The following is a 6,389-nucleotide window of genomic DNA, read 5'->3' as shown; positions in this document are numbered from 1 at the left end:
CTTGTTCTAAGATATTCATTTGCACCCAAGAACATGATGAAAGTGATGATTATGTGACGCTCATCATCATTCTCACTTATGAACGCGTGCCTGACAACCACCTCCGTTCTACAAGCAAACAAGGCTTGAATGTTTATCTCTTGGATTCCTTAATCAGAATCTTCGTGGTATAAGCTAGAACTGATGGCGGCATTCAAGAGAATCCGGAAGGTCTAAACCTTATTTGTGGTATTCTGAGTAGGATTCAAGGATTGAATGACTGTGACGAGCTTCAAATTCCTGAAGGCTGGGCGTTAGTGACAGACGCAAAAGAATCAATGGATTCTATTCCAGCCTGATTGAGAATCGACAGATGATTAGCCGTGCTGTGACAGAGCGCGTTGAACATTTTCACTGAAAGGACGGGACTGTAGCCACTGACAACGGTGATGTCCAACATACAGCTTGCCATGGAAAGGAGTAAGAAGAATTGGATGAAGACAGTAGAAAAGCAGAGAGACGGAAGGGACAAAGCATCTCCATACGCTTATCTGAAATTCTCACCAATGAATTACATAAGTATCTCTATCTTTATGCTTTATTCATATATCATTCATAACCATTTGAATCTGCCTGACTGAGATTTACAAGGTGACCATAGCTTTCTTCATACCAACAATCTCCGTGGGATCGACCCTTACTCGCGTAAGGTTTATTACTTGGACGACCCAGTGCACTTGCTGGTTAGTTGTGCGAAGTTGTGATAAAGAGTTGAGATTTCAATTGAGCGTACCATGTTGATGGCGCCATTGATGATCACAGTTTCGTGCACCATCTTTCCATCCAGGGACCCATTTGTCCCTAACTTCAATCCACCTTATTACATGTGCACCGTTACGGTGATCTAGGCCCAACACACGCCAACTCAGCGACACATCACCCCTCTCCGTTACGTTTGGGAGAGTATTTTGCACGGAAGGATCGATCCGTCACATATTTTGAATAGTGAGGGGCGTTTTTGTATTTTTAGATCATGAGGAACGAATTTGTCTACGATTTAAAAGCTCAGGGACTAATTTGTCCTTTTTCCTAAATTTTAAATCTGTTACTGGCTTGTTCTTGTTTGTTCTGGGTTGATTAACTGTTACTGGCTTGTTCTTGTTTGTTTTGAATTGATTTACTGGCTTGTTCTTGTTTGTTCTGGGTTGATTAACTGATACTGGATTACTGATTAATGATAAATTGATACCGATAAATTGTTACTGGTTTGTTCATTCTTTTATTTATTTTTTGTTGTTAAATTTTGTTAAAGTTTCTTGATGATAAATTTGAGTTGGTGCTTAATACTCTTGTTGTATCACATAGCTCACTACTAGTGCCTGCTGTTCGTGTTTGTTTTTTAGTTCAGAAATTATCAAATTATATTAATTATTGAATGGCACTGCTCACTACTACTATGCTGTGTTGTACTCTGGTTTGTGTCTTCTTCGCTGCTGTGCTGTGTTTTTTGGCTCTCTGCTGTTCACTGCAGAGCTTTTTTGTGTTTAATTAAGTTAATTAAACCTATGTTTTGGGCTTAATTGTGCCTAGATTGTTAAGTTAGTTAATTCAGCATATGTTCTGCTATGCTGTTGTTGTGCTGATGTTTTGTGTTTTGTGATTTCTTTGAGTAGTGATGTGCTGCTGAAAATTGAATTGCTGCTGTTTTGTGTGTGTTTGTGTTTGTTTTACTATTTTGTGACTTAATTATGCCTAGATGGTAACTGTCTTCAAGATTTATTGATTTCAGTTATGTAGGATTTTGTGTTTTTCTTTGCATAATGATGTGCTGCTAGAGACTCGATTGCTGCTGTTTTGTGTTTGTATTTTACTGTTTTTGTGACTTAGTTATGCTTATATTGGTGACTGTTTTTATGATTTATTGATTTTAGTTATATAGTATTTTGTGATTTCTTTGCGTAGTTATTTTAGAAAATAATTTTGCCTAAAGATTTTTTTTAAAAAATGAAAAAATATATACTGAATTTTTTTCTCCGATTTTTTTTATAGTACTCTCTAAGTTACTTTTGAAATATTTTAACTAAAAATTAGACTAAATAGCAAATACATAATAATTTACAACAAATAGAAATATGATATATCAACTTGAGCCAAAATATTATTTTTTTAAAGAACTATTTTTAAAAAATAAAAATAGAAAAACTTTACTTACACCATGGCTGAAAAGTGACATCTTGTGTGCCAGTCCAAGACCTCCCTAGAAGAGACGAGAAAACAGTGACAAAAGAAGATACTCGGCTCGCAGGCCCTTCTCCCTCTCCCACTGTTGGTCGCGGCGGCGCTCTCTTCCTCCTCTGTTGCCATCTATGACAACTCGAATAGCACCCGGTGTTGGCGCCAACTTGCTTGGCCAACACTCTGCCGAGAGGAATCAGGACGCCACCGCCTATGTCGGCAATCTGGACCCCCAAGTTCCTGAGGAGTTGCTCTGGGAGCTTTTCGTTCAGGCTGGCCCTGTCGGTTCGTCTCTTTCTCTCTCTTTCTCTCTCTATCTCTCTCCAAATCTGCTGTTGTTTTCATTAGGGTTTGATATCATTCTTGCGCCTCTTCAGTTAATGTCTATGTTCCCAAGGACAGAGTCACTAACCAACACCAGGGATAAGGATTTGTTGAATTCCGTAGTGAAGAAGATGCTGACTATGTAAGTCACTACTACTACTATTATTGTTATTCAGTTGATTGTTATGCTTTGTTCTATTTCTCTATAGGTCATAGTTGTATCAGCTGCTTATTGAATTTCTTTTCCATTGCAGGCCATCAAGGTGCTTAATATGATTAAACTTTACGGCAAGCCAATTCGTGTAAATAAGGTCTGTGGTTTTTATTATTATGACTCTCTTTGTGCGTTGGTATTTAAGTATGAAACCTTGAGTGTATGTAGAATGTTAAGGTCAAGCATTTCAAATGCCAAAAAAAGATGCAAAATAGCTGTGAGAAAGTATAGGGAACAACTTGTAGTTGGCCAACATTAGCTGATCTTTCTTTTTTAATTCTAAAAGTTCTCATTCTGTGGACGATTTGAGGTTTAGGTTTTATAATTTAGTGTTAAGGATTTAAAAACAGTTGGCAGATGTTGGCCAAAAAAAGTTGTCTCCCTAGAGTTACTCAATAGCTGTAGGGAAATTTACAATGTTAAGTTCGATGAATGAATAGATGAAAACAGATACGGTCAGGACAAAGCTAGAGTTGTGCCTATTGAGGAGAAAATGATTATTAACCCATCGAAGGTGGTTTAGTTATGGGAGGAAATGACCAAGTAGATTATCTAGTGCGAGAAACATGAATCTGTTAGATGCTGATGTGGTTGATAAGGGTAGAGGAAGGTTAAATATAGAGGAAACCATTAGAAGTATCTTTTGTTCAATGATTTTGCTAAAATATATTCTTTGTGGGATGGCATTGTTTTATCCATACAGCCAACCCACGTTAACTTGTGCTAGTGGTATGAGATCTGATTGTTTTCCTTTTTAGACTTTAGAGGTGCCATTCCATGTATTGGTCCATGAAACCATCACATTTGTCTGGCAGAGATGAGTAGCGAATGTGTTTGGTTAGTGGATTGCCGTGATTCTTACAAAACTTTAAATGTTTACTTTTGGAATTAAGTGATTCGAACGTTTAACAGTAGAGTATGGAGGCAATAAAGGAAAAAATTATTGATCTAAAACTCAACCCTACACTTCATTGAGACACAATGAATACTTGCTAGTGCATACAGTAGCACCCTCGCACCTTAAAAGCTCTCTGACATTCACAAGCACTATACACTTAAAGTTCGTTTTTTTTGTCGCACACTTCTCACTTCACTTTGCACATGCTAACTTGACATGATACACACTTCCCTCACAGCTGCTCACTTCACAGTTCACTCCTTATTGTTACATACCAGTTCTATGCAAAATATTAACCTAAATCATTTTCCCAAGTCATCTCTCGTTGCAAGATGTTAGTATGTCACTTTTTCCTGCGCATGGAATAAGTCCTTCGTATTTACATTAGTTTGTATGAACATTCGTGTTTTCCGTATATGCCCTGCTGTGTTTCTTCTATCTCATGTCAATGTCCTCACCATATGATTAGAGTATTGATTATTTTATTTTATTATTTAAATTTTTAAGGCAACCCAAGATAAGAGCTTGGATGTGGGGGCAAACCTTTTCATTGGCAACCTTGATCCTGTAAGTTACCAAGTTATGCAAGTGCTCAACAAGTTCACATATGTTGAACATTGAAATCTAACATAATTGTTCCTGATGTTACTACAGGATGTAGATGAGAAGCTCTTGTATGACACTTTCAGTGCATTTGGAGTTATTGTTACTAATCCAAAGGTTATTTTCTTCTAATATCTTTCATTACTTCTAGAAGCATCATGATTGTATAGCTTAATTAACGGCTTCTTGCAAGTAGCAGTTGCTAAGTACTTTTCATTTTCCCCTTATCTGCATTTCTCAGTAGAACAACCAGATATTATTGTTTTATCCTCTGATCACTGGTCCATTCATTTTTGAGCACTTAGCAGTTAGCTGTATACTCCTAAAATGTTTGTGGTCTTACTAAATGAATTTGATGCTGTTCCAATGTATCCTCCAAGAGAAAAGTTTTCTAATTAGTTTTCCATTAAACGGGTTGGGTGGATCCATAAAGTGGAATTTTGGTTTAGCACTTTATTTGATTGGTTGAGTGTTTGATGCCGGTTGAAACTATTGACAATTTTGATTCTTTGATAATTGTCTTAGTCTCTTGTAGTTAAATATATGCTGTCAAGTAAACAATAATTCTAAATCCTCCTAAGCTACCCTTCTAATAATGCTTCAAATTACTAAATAAAAAAAATTCTCGAATGCTTATGTTCCCAAGTATTGATTGCTCATACAGTTTTTCATGTAATATTTTCCTTTTAAGTACTTAGATGATTATTAGGAGGATATAGCAAAACCTAAATCAAATTATACTTCCTTGCCCATCTCAACTCTGCATCGTACAGGGATTGATTTCCCTGAAAATTATGCACATGATCTGATGTTCAGGCCCCTTTTCTTTATACAGATTATGAGAGATCCTGATACCGGAAATTCCCGTGGTTTTGGCTTCATTAGCTATGATTCATTTGAGGCATCTGATTCAGCTATTGAGTTATGCCAGTATATTTGAAATTTCGGATCATTTTTAGGAATGTAGGTGACGACTTTCATCCATTATGCTTGCAATTTCAGCCTTGTTTTTATGCTTTGGCTAGTATCAGCTGCAAATACTCTAGACAATGTCCAAAGAATACTTATACTTGTTTGTTCCCCTTTTAAAATAAAATGTGTTTTGATTTTGTTGTCAATTCTGAATCAAAATCATTCTTAATTATAAAATATGATCTGGACGAAGCATTCCTGTATCACTAACAATGATATTATTTTACACTCCATAGGCGATGAATGGGCAATATCTTTGCAATCGCCAAATTAGTGTCATATGCTTACAAAAGAGACACTAAAGGGGAACGGCACGGAACGCCAGCAGGTCAGCCCCTTTTTGTTTTTGTCACTGTGATTAGGTCGCCTTTTGTCACAATACCATATGCTTATGTTTTATGTTTGATGCAGAAAGAGTTTTGGCTGCAAGCAATCCCACTGCGCAGAAGAGTAGGCCTCATACGAGATTCGCCAGTGCACCTCCAACACTCGCTAATATGTTGCTCAGGCTAATGGTACCGTTGCTGTTCCGGTGCCTCCTCACCCGTTTGCTAATGGAGTTGCTCCACCTCCCATTCCTGCCCTCCGACCACCACCACCCCCACCTCAAGCAGCAGCATTTCAGCCAATGCCAGGAGCTGGGCAACCAGCATGGCATCAACAGCAGCCTGGCTCCCGCCTGGAATGCCCCCACCTCAGGTCCAGCAGTTCCGGCCACCTCCATCTGGTATGCCAATGCCGCCACCTCCACAAGCTGTTTCGGCTCCTCCAAGGCCTCTTCCGCCACCAGCAGGAATGGTACGCCAACCACCTGTTTGGCGACCACAACCACCACCACCGCAGCAACAGAGTGGACGACCTATGGCATATCCTCAACCCTCAATGCCTCCACCACCTTCCTATAGCCAGATGCCGCCACCTCAATGAAGGAATTCAACCCGTTTGGAAGGATCCAGTGTCCTATTATATTGAATTTCGCCACTGATTTTTAGCGTTATGTTTCTTAATTAATGTGGTATTAATGTGGTATTAGATACAGTTGCTATCGGCATCCTTGACACTAGGACAGTTAACAATATAATTAGAATCCAAAGGAGAGATGCTCAACTCTTTAGCCTTGGGTTTGATATTGTTTTTAAGTCACTAATTTTCCAGAGTTCTTTC

The 6,389-nt window shown here is 38.3% G+C and overlaps 1 pseudogene; it reads left to right on the top strand.

The window, feature by feature from the left end:
- The first annotated feature begins 2,142 nt into the window (after nucleotides 1-2,142).
- LOC130960183 (uncharacterized) lies at nucleotides 2,143-5,443 on the top strand (annotated as a pseudogene).
- The last annotated feature ends 946 nt before the right edge of the window (nucleotides 5,444-6,389 follow it).

This window comes from Arachis stenosperma, chromosome 2 (genome assembly GCF_014773155.1).
Source record: "Arachis stenosperma cultivar V10309 chromosome 2, arast.V10309.gnm1.PFL2, whole genome shotgun sequence".
NCBI lineage: Eukaryota > Viridiplantae > Streptophyta > Magnoliopsida > Fabales > Fabaceae > Arachis > Arachis stenosperma.
This window is presented reverse-complemented; position numbering and strand designations above follow the sequence as displayed.